Below are 11430 nucleotides of genomic sequence, written 5' to 3' on the forward strand. Positions count from 1 at the left end.
CAGGCATTCCAACTGCTCATGGTCCCAGATGTCATCCTCAGGCTCCATAGTGGGTCAGGTGTGCCTTAATTACCAACTAAAACACATGCCACCTTTAGATATGTGCAAAAATAAGCCTTTTAAAAACATCTATTGCAGAAATTTTATTTTGGCTCCAGTTGGTTGTTACTCAAAATCTCATTTCTGGATTTCAGGAGCATATGCCTAATGAGTTTATTCCTACTGATTGAGTAGTAGATAATGCCCATTTCCTAAGTGTGACCATAATCCAAACACCGAGCATCTATTTAGGCATGTCAAATACCTACCACAATACCCATCACATATTAGACAAATATATATATCAGCTCATCCTTTATTTACTTTGCTTTTTCTCTTTCTAGAAAATGAATACAGAAATTAAATGGGTCTTTGAGACTTAATTGTGTTTTCACCTTTTCATGCTATCTAAACACATATGGTTAGGGCAGACTGACAGAACAATATCCTAAACTTTTAGTTGCCACTACCAACATTATAACAGAAAAACGTTCTGTATTTCAGATCTCTACCACCCCCTATTTAATTATTTTATTATTTTTTCTGGTAAAGAAATTTATTGTATTTTCTGAAGTTGAAAAATATTCTATTCTCTGTCATCTTTGGAATTTAAAATAAGCAGTATATTCATTAGAGAAATTTCTTTACAATATGGGTAGTTTTAAAAATATTTGTCTGTGAAATATTTTTCATTTTTGAAAATAGTTTAATAATTCTAAAAGTGATTTCAGGAGTCATGGGGAAGAATGGGGGAGGTAAATTATTTCCAGCCTCCGATTAGAGCTTTTTGTTCAGTCCAGTAAGATAAATAAAGGTTCATAAGGAATGTTTTAGGAAACCAAGGTGATGAAAATAACATTCAACCTGAGATCACACCAGCTAAGAAAAAGAGAGATTGAGATAATAGCTTGGAAAAACCAAAATAATATAATGAAATTATGCTCATTAGATCCTACTTTTAGTAGCAGAAACACTGACTATATGCAACATAAAAATAACTCTTATTGTTTATTCAATATCTATCATTTGCCAGGCACTGTGGTAGGTGTTTTACGATCATGATTTCTAATTCTAAAAACCAATCTTAGGTAAATGGTTAAAGCTGTCTTTTGAAACAGAAGAAAATGAAGCTCATTACAGTTTAATGACTCGTCTAAAGCATCATATAGCTGGTAGGTATTAGAATCAGGTTTTAACTCCAAGTTTCTTTCACACCATGCAGCACCTTCCATAAGGAATATTAGCAGAATAAATTACCCTTAGTATTTTATCCAAATTTTATTTGTAAAATCCCAGACAGGGCCTACTATTTTGAAATGGCAATATCTCTTTCATAGTACTAATAAGTAAATAAGAGAACATATTGTGTTCTTATTATGAGTTTGGAAAACATTATCACAGACAATAATAAGCTATTCTTGTCTTCAATTCCAATAATTTAGAACCTGTTACTCAAAACAAGAAGCCCTCTGATTGAAAATATAAAACACAATATTCTATTTAGTAACAAAGATGCAAAACTCCATTTTTGAACTATTTCTGCTTAATAAGAATCCAGCCTGCATTTGTCCATAATAGAGAGTATATTAAACTAAGAAGTCTCTAGAAAGGTCACAGTGTTGACAAAATTCAACATGATGGTGGAGCCTACACAGACACAGGAAACAGAGGTAGGCCCTTCCACACAACTATCCTTGAGATGATTTTATTGTAAGTCAATGTCTCTTCACATTGCACATATTCTGCCATGTCTGTTTTGTGAAATGCCACAATCTCCATGAGGTCTACTTTCCTGCAGTCTTGTGTAGACTTTGTTGCCGTACCAAAACCCAAAGGAATGTCTGTCATGGAGTACACCACCACTCCCTGGTACTGAGGAGTGTTTTCAGTGATTCATCCCAGTCCAGATTTCAACATTCTATTTCATGAAGCCATATAGGAAAGGCTGCTCTGCTCCAGGGTGCATCCACACTTTTCACTTGGCATAGGGTACAAGGTAATTTAGAGTTGCAATGTGCAACTAGAATTTATAAGTCAGTGAATTTACCAAAGCAAATTCCCAGTGATACTAGCTTGTCACCAGAGATATTGGTGGCCAAATTCAAGATCTTCTTCCTCAGATAGTACACCCAGTAGTGGGGTGGCCTGAAAGAGTAGGTGCTTTTTGGCCTGTTGACAAGCAGCTGAAGGTTCTCCCAGATTTTGCCATTGTCTCAAATATGACACAGGTCTCCTTTTCAGTCAAAGACCACATTTTCTCTTGGATTAAAATCAGAAAATCTAGATAAATAATAGAATGCAATAAAATCAGCATACAAACAAAACCATTAGGAACATTATAGAATATGTCATTGTTATTAATTCCTAAACAGGAACCAAAACACCACTGTTTGCTTCTTTCTTCTAAGATAGATATTTTTCCATATCTATAAAATTATTATATCTCCTTAAATGTTGTTTAATTTAAACATATTTTATCAATCCTTTATTAAAGTAAATTTATTTATATTTTTATATTAAATCTAAGTTTGAAAAACATTCTTTTAGATATATTTTTGTTCACTTGTCCAGTTACTTCTAGATAAATTTTTACAAATAGAATTATATAATCAAGTATTGGTATGTTTTGAATTTTGACACATAATTCCAAATTGCTCTTAACAGAGATTATACCAATTTGCATGTTCATCAGAAGATTATGACAATGGACATTGCCTTATATATGAATTATTGCCCCACTTTTCATCTTTGCCAATTTGATTAGTAAAACTTCTGTTTTGTTTTTAATATTTCATTTATTTGATTAGTTTTGTGTATCTACATATTCAATTTCTTTGTTTTCTATGGTGATTTACATGCTTTTCTTTTTCTTTTTTTTTTTTTTTATTTCAGATTTAATGTGTTTTATTGATTAAAATATTACATTTGTGCCACTTTCCCTTCCCTCTGCTCCCCTCCACCCGGTGGCCCCCTCCCTCCAGTTGTCCCCCCCTTTTAGATTATGTCCATTAGTTGTGCTTACAGTTCCTCCCAACCTCTCTCCGTCTATTCCATTCCCTCCTACCATGATCCCCAATTCCTATATCATCTCCCTCCCTCTCCCCACTCCCCCTCCCTGTTGACCTCCCCCCACTATGTTTCCCTTACCCACAGTTCCTTTTCCACTCTCGTTGCCTGTTTCATTTGCCTTTGTTTCATCTCCCTAGCTTCTGTTTTTTAAACCAGTCCCTTTAACTTCTCATATAACAGTGGTTTGGATCTAATGAACTCTTTCAGCTTTATTTTGTCCTGGAAACACTTTCTCTGTCCTTCTATTCTGAATGACAATTTCGCTGGATAGAGTATTCGTGGTTGTAGGTTTTGGATTTTCATTACTTTGAATATTTCTTGCCAGTTCCTTCTTGCCTGTAGGGTTTCCCTTGAGAAGTCAGCTGATAGTCTAATTGGGACCCCTTTGTACATAATTCTTTTCTTCTCTCTTGCTGCTTTTAAGATTCTCTCTTTATCTTTAATTTTTGACAGTTTGATTATAATGTGTCTTGGAGTGGTTCTCCCTGGGTCCAGTCTCTTGGGAACTCTCCTTGCTTCCTGGACCTGCAGGTCTATTCCCTTCCCCAAGTCTGGGAAGTTCTCCTTTATTATATTTTCACTCAATTTTTCAAGTTCTAGTTCATCTTCCTCATTCTCTGGCAAACCAATGATTCTTATGTTGGGCCTTTTATAGCTGTCCCAGAGGTTTCTGATCCTCTCATTGTTGCTTCCTATTTCCTCTCGCTGCATTGGTTGACTGCTTGTTCCTTCTCCATATTCCAGTTTGTTGAAATGGACTCTGGATTCCTCACCATCTGTCTCGTATGTGGTTTTGTTCCTTTCGTTATGAAGGTTTTTCACTTCTTTCATATCTTTTTCCTGCTCTTTTGTGAATTCTGTAAGCCACCTGATAACAATGGCCCAGAACTGAGCCTCTGACAGGTTTCTTATCTGTTCATCTGTCAGGTTCTCTATCTGCTGTCTGGTGAGTTGTGCCACCGGGATCTCTATATTTGTCTGCCACATTTTGACAGATGCGTTTTGTTTTCCTGGGCTGGCTGTCGGGGGCGGTGCCTGTGTACGCGTCACAAATCAGCGACCAGCCGGCGCCTGCCCATCCGCGACCTATTTCGCAGCCCTGTGGTGCTTTCTGTGGGGGCGGGGGTCCAAGATGGATTCACACAGTTATTCAGCTAGGAGACCGGGATCCGTCCTCCCGCCCCCCCGGGCCTCACTGTTCAAGGCGATGCTGCGGCTGCTCCCCAGCGCCGGAGTCGGGCACGCCAGGGGCTTGATTGGAGTCGCGCACGCCAGGGGCTTGATTGCCTCCGGGCTTTTTCGCCGCCCCGCCCCACCGCTCCGCAAACAGCTTTGCCTTCTTTAACTCTTACCTGCCCAAATGGCACCGCTGGTTTATAACTTCATATGTTGGGCTTCCGTGTAGCTTTATTTTCTGGAATTTCTAGTTATCCTTTGTTTTGAAGTAGTTGTGTTCCTCTATAGTTGTAGAGGGAGACCTAGCGTGTCCGTCTAAGCCTCCATCTTGGCCGGAAGTCATCACATGCTTTTCTTATAAGTTTGTTATACCTTAAAAAGCATAGTAATGTTGAGTACTTACCAGTTTATTGGCATTTTATTGTTATGATTTTTATTGGACAGATTTTTATTTTAATTTCTATGTAGTCAAATCTATCAGCTCTTTACCTTAATAATCTTAGATTTAATATCATTCTATAAAAACTTTTTTAATCCAGAAAAGCTATATTTTTTAGAATTTATGTCTAGTTTATATACTTAATTCATTACAGTAGAATAGAAGAGGGTGATATGATTTAAAAATTTTTTTCCAAATGCTTAACCATTTATCCCAACATTAGTTACTGAATAATCCATCACTTTCAAATTAATTTTAGTGGTTCATTTATAATATATAAATAAATTTATGTATATATTTGGCTAAGTTATCTGTCATGTTGAAAAGCAATGAACTGACTTATTTTAGAAAGAGCATAGAAACATACTAATTTTTCAATTTAAAAAACATATGTAGCAATGTGAACAAAGCATATAACAGGTGGAATGGTGGGTAAATTTTTTCTTCACAAATTTCCTTTGAGGTTACTGTTACATATGAATCATATTCCTTTGTAAATAATATTTCAGTGTAAGTTGTTAAGTTGCTGGATAGATTAAGTTGCTATTCAATGACACAGGGAACATAGGAGAAGGAAAAGATTAGATGGAGGGGAGATGGCATGTAAAATGTGAGCTTTATTTGGACATCCAAGTAGAGGCAGCTGTGTGTATGAGTTTGGAACTGAGGAGAAAAATCACACTGAAAAATCAGAGCTGTAATCATGACTTGGTTATCTGCTGGTGATGGAGGAAAATAAGCATGAATGAGACCACTCAAAGTATCTGTATTGAGTGCAAAAGGGCTTCTTGGTTTTGGTTGCTCATATAGACAAAGAGGGACTTTTTTTGTAAAAAAGTAAATATTCAGATGTTTTGAATCAGAATTTCTAAGTAGAACCCCAACACCTGTATTTTTATAAAGCTTCCCAGCTGAGCCTGATTGTAGGCAAGACTGGGAACCACAGATAGAGTGTAGAGAAGAGACCATAGTTAACATAAAATTTTAGGGCAGAGATGAAGCAGTAAAACATTTTTCATAAAAAGCAAATATATATATAAAGACCTTAGATGTGAAACAGCTTGTCATGATATAGAAACTGAATAAAAGAAGGGGTTTGGGTATGAATAATAGCAAATTATAAAGTGTTGCCATTTATGAAGCAATTATATTAAGTTAAATACTACATGCCTATTTGTATTTATGTAAGTAGATATGTGGATAGCTATACAAATAGGTAAAATAAATATATAAATTTACTTTGATTCTTAAAATAATTCAGAGGGCTAGAAGCACTCACTATTTGAGGAATTCACTACACAATGAGGAAACCTGCAATTTCAGGGAAGGCCCATATTCCTCCACAGCACTCAGACTCCTGTTGCACCACAAGAAGTTGTTCCGTCTCTCTCATTAATAAGACAGGTAGAATGACAAGGAGTTTGAATTCCCAATAGCACTACACTAAGACATTTACTCTTCAGATTTCTAAAAACATATTTCAATTTCACGTTAAATTTTCAGTTATAAAACCCACCATTGCTTCCATGCTTCTGGGAAAGACTTGGAAATTGTGGAGAACAACCTTTGGCTCAGAATACCTACTTATTGGATTTGTTTCTTCCCTCCTTCTAAAGAAAGTTAGCCATGAATGCCATTGGAAATGCTTATGTTGTGGTAAAGCAAGAATTCCTTGCCAAAATCTAATTTTGAGTTAGAAAAAAGGGGAGACTTTTTTCCTACCCATTGAAATCTCAGCTTGTAACAGACAGGTAAAGCATGCTAGAGTTCCCAAAGTTTATGAGAAGAGCAATATGATGCAAAGAGAGGCTCGAGTTTCACAGACTTTTGTGGTTGAGCATTAAGATTTATGTACGCTCTACACAGGAAGGGACAAAGCCCGAAGATTTGTAGGGCATAAAAGCTGCAACTTGGAGTACTCAGTGCAACCTTAACCCAGAAGAAGAGGAGGCCTGTAGGGGTCGAGAGTGGGGCAATGAACATAAAAAGGAAAAGGTCTGACTGATTTCCAGCTAAAGACTTTACATCTGTGTGGTATTAGATCAACTATACCTAGAACTGAGATATTGTTTGGGGGTTACTGTTTCATTTCAACCCAAACACCACTCTCACATTGCCTTGACACTAATTCTGGTCCCACTCCCAACTCAAATGTACTATCTAGACATACTTCCACATAGATAGGGCAATCTCCAAACCTCGTCTTTCACTGCCAGGATCTTCTAGCCTTGCTCTTCTCTAATCCACTTCTCACTCAGAAAAATATGAAACTTTTGTTGCTCCTCTGCATTGCATTTGTCAATGGCTTTTCATTGCAAGCAGAGTGTAGTGGGTTGAATGGCAGCCCCGCCAAAAATATGTCCACAAGGAATCTGTGAATGTGAACTTACATGGAAGAAGGGCCTTCTCAGATGTGACTAGGTTAAGGATCTCAAGATGGGATCACCCTACATTATCTGAATGGGCCACAGACCTGATGGGAAGTATTGTATAAGAAGAGAAGAAAACATAGAAAGAAAAGGAGAAACTCAGCTATGAAGATAGAGGCAGAAACTGGTGCGATGTATATACACACAAAGTGTCACCAACGGTTTACCAACAGCCACTAGAAGCTAAGAGATGGGCATGGGACAGATTTTTCTCTCAGAGACTTCAGAAGGAGCCAGTGCTGCCAACACCTGGATTTCTCTGAAAGGATAGATTTCTGTTATTTTAAGCTATCCAGTTTGTGATAACTTGCTGACAGCCCTAGGGAATTAATAAATGGATTACCAAATCTCCCTAAAATAATGAGGAGACCCTATATAACTGGGCCCATGACCACCATTCAGATTTAAACTTTTACCATTCCTTAATTTACCAGTATCTCTTCTCACATTCACTCTCCTGTTCCTTGAACATACAAGTATTTCCTTCCCCAGGGCCTTTGCCTGTTGCTACTGTCTAATCCAAAATACCCTCCCCATTACATGGATGTCTCCTTCTTGTCATGAGTCTCTCAGCTTAAATACAATGTCCTGAGGAAACTTCCTGAATTGCTCTAACCAAAATACCTCTCACTGCTCTCCCATCACATTATATAACACTTCCCTTCTTCATAGGATTCATAGCAAGTCATAGACATCTTGTTCATATGTGCTAGCCTATGTGCTCAGTGAAGGCAGTTTTTTTTTTAGTCATTTATTCATAAATTCTTAATTGAACATGTTTTATGTACCAGGAAGCATTCTAGGCAATTAGGAAAGTCAATAAAAAAAAAAAAAAAAAAAAACCCTTCTCTTATGAACTAACATTCTAGCCCATTTTCCAAGATTGTTTCTTTATACATAAAGGCTTCTCTGCTATTCACAGGTTATTTAGTCAGTATTAATTAAATGTTAATTGAATGATCAGTGAAAACACTAACTTCTAGTCACTATTTTCTCCCCTTTTTCTAGGAAAAGCATGGCTCTACCTGTTTAATAAGAGTTTAATAAGCCCAGATAATTTTGAAAGAGCTTAATTGCCATTTACAAGATCTTTTTTTAATAAAAGCATTACACTTTCTTCAAAATTCTTATCTCATGCCCAGGTCTTGGCCATTTTCTACTAATGTGATTAGAAGTAAGCTCTTCCCTTAGACATGTTCTGGAAAACCAAACAAAATATTGAGCCTTACTGGACTGACAAGGTTTTGCCAAATGTGACAGACCCCAAGGCAGTTGGCTCAATTAACCACTGCCATGTCTACAGGTCAGCCTCTGGGACTGTTTAATTGTGGCCGTTAAAATGTTGGAGCAGCTGCTTCATAGAGGTAATTTGGAGCCCAGGAGAAACCAGAGGCAGCATCGACATACCAGGTCATCTGCAAAAAGACCATCTGGGCTCCACATACAGCCTGATAACAGTTTGGGATTTCCAGAAGTACTTAACCTGGCTTAGAGGTCACGGCCTAACTGAGAATAGGCCTCCCCTTCATCCAAAAGCAATAGGGTAAAGTTGTTCTTTGCCACTTTCTTACCTGCCCATCACTTGACTTCCTCCTCATTTTCATCCTTTACCCAGGATTCCAAACACCTTATTGCTCAATTCTTCACTTAATAAATTAACACATATTAACTTAGCAACTGTTATACGCAAAGCAACAGCAAGGGCGCTATTCCATTTCCATCTTCACCATCCTACTCACCCCAGCCCCACTCAGGCCTGCGCAGCGAAGGTAGGGCTGCACCTGGAAGCTCTGGCTAGCTCATTATGAGCACACTTTTCTTCTGAGCCTGGATACCGGCTCAAAATTTTTCTCAACCCAGTTCTTCAGGCAGTCACTACCATTGCTCAGGCCTGCCACTAAGATGAAATCTTTTTGTTATCCCTGAGTTCTTGTAAAATTTCCTCCTTTGACCAGTGAATTTCAATGACTTGCTAAAGCTGCACAGCTGGTTTGTGGTAAACTTGCAACCCAGACACCCTGTTGCCTTGCAGGGCTCTTTACAGCGCTCAGTATAAACAAGCTAAATAGCAATTCAAAGCTAACTAGATTTACTAACCAAAACAAAACATATATAATGTGTGTTAGTAAAAACTACAAAATAAAGTAATATATAGCATTATATTGTAAAATTTCAAATGTAATGTTATAGATTACTTATATAGTATGCATATATAATCATAGTTACCATTTATTTTACATAGCATCTTATTGAACCCTTACACCTCTCTAAGACAGATCATATCCTTCCAGTTTCAAAAGTGGCAAAACTGAAAATCAGAGAGTTTTAATAACTTCCTTGAAAGCCGCTAAATAATAATGGTGGAGCTGGATTTGACCCAGGTAGATTCGCCTACTCTCAATATGTCTTGTTTTAACACACACTGCCACCATCATTAGGAAATATTTCTCCATGGATCTCTCACATTTCTGCACATCTGATGAACAAAGACACTGACCAACTTTAATTCAAGATTATCTTTTCAAGGATGTCTATAGAGCAAACAACTTTGAAAGTAGAGCTACTACTGTCTCCCTCCAGAGGAAAAGGCAAATTTGTTTTCTGTCCAGGTTAATAAAAATAATATCTCCCTCTGGGGAAAAGTTTGGATAGGTTTGCTTACACCAATTATAGAAAATTAAAATCTTCTAACTTCAAGGTCACTCAGATATGACCCAAACCCACTGCATGCATACTGCCCCCATGGGTCCTCGGTGACAAGGAGAACCAATGCCAGCACAAAGCTCATGCTGCCTGCTGTTCCATGAATAATAAAGTTCTTTATCTCCCGCTCAGGAATCACATGTCTCTTGATAGTTTAGAAGTAGAGAAAAATTTTAGACCCTTCACCATTCTAAATAACCATGAAAGATCACAAGAAGCTGGGTTGCCCCTGGCTACCTTCTCCATTGGGGACACATTGTTGGTTTGTCCTGTTTTCAACCTAGGTTACTCACCCAGGATCTCAGTTCCCCAATGCCTGCATAAACACGCCATTCTAAAGTAACAGTGGTGCTTATTTTATTTGCCTTTCATACATAAAAATGGCACTCTCACAATGTCTTATCCTTATGTGTTAGCAATGTGGCTGTTTCAGGTACCATGGGATGCCAGAACAAGAGGTATAATCAGCAAGAGAGACTTCTCCCTGTGTAAATTAAATCAGAGCATGTTCAGACTGCACCAACCTTTCCATCTAGCTAGCTCTGCCCATACCTTCAGGCAGATCAAGGACTGGTGTTTTCACCCAGGCCTCTCAGGCCAGGTCTATTCATCTTTCCTTTTTTTGAAATGAATTCTTGGCTATGTTTTGTGGAGAACTGTTCATAACTTCTTACTGTTAGAATGAACATGTGAATATTCTCAATCTGATTTTTCCCCTCTCAGGTCACTGAGAACTCATTAGATTAAATCATATAACAAAATAGAGAACTCTATTCACTGAACATGTTCCATGAGAATGATTTACAAGTTCAGCTGATGGAGGAAATTAGAACCATATTTCTCAGCATGTACACCTTCCTCCATGAAGTAGGAGATAAAACCTGAGGCTCATGGCAATGTGTGGTCTGGCTTGCCTAGTAGGAAGGGCGAGAAGTTCCATCATTTTCCTCCAGCAAGGAGACAGCAATGAGGGGGAGAAGAGAGTGAGGGCAATGGTGACTTTGATGGAAAGAGAACCAAATGGATTAGAGCAGGAGAGAGACTTTTAGTCGTTATCGGGAGTGTGAACTTGGAGGAGAGAGTCTGATGTCTAGAACGTATTTCTGAGAAACTCCATGTAGCATGTTTGTGTAAAATCCCTGTGGCATCCCCTTTGAGAAAATTAATAATGGTCTACGTTAACTTTCAAAGCACCCAGAGTTTGCTTTGGGTTTTTCCTTAATGTGACTGCTCAGAGACTGGCCCCAGAAGGCCTCAGCTTTTATCTTACACTGAATCAAAGACTTACAGCAGCTTGTTTCTCCTTCCTAGTGATGGTTTAGAGTCATAGTTCTTGGGCTGCTTTACTTTTCCTACAATTTTTTCCAACTAGCAAGCAGAGAGGGCATCAGAGAATGAAGACTAAGAATTTATTTTATTTTAATAAGGAAAAATATAAGTACATGAAAGAAGAAGAAAATAACTGAAAGACTAGAAAAAGGAACCACCTGAGGCTCTTCATAAACCTATAAGGAAGGTATGTTAGTCCCACGATACACATGAAAATGAAGAAGAGTATAGGAATCTTAATGAAAT

At 37.8% G+C, this 11430-nt stretch overlaps 1 pseudogene; it reads right to left on the reverse strand.

The window, feature by feature from the left end:
• Nucleotides 1-1686: 1686 nt before the first annotated feature.
• Nucleotides 1687-2293, reverse strand: LOC150004248 (60S ribosome subunit biogenesis protein NIP7 homolog; annotated as a pseudogene).
• Nucleotides 2294-11430: the final 9137 nt, after the last annotated feature.

This window comes from Furipterus horrens, unplaced genomic scaffold (genome assembly GCF_987537825.1).
Source record: "Furipterus horrens unplaced genomic scaffold, mFurHor1.1.pri manual_scaffold_7, whole genome shotgun sequence".
Taxonomy (NCBI): Eukaryota; Metazoa; Chordata; class Mammalia; order Chiroptera; family Furipteridae; genus Furipterus; species Furipterus horrens.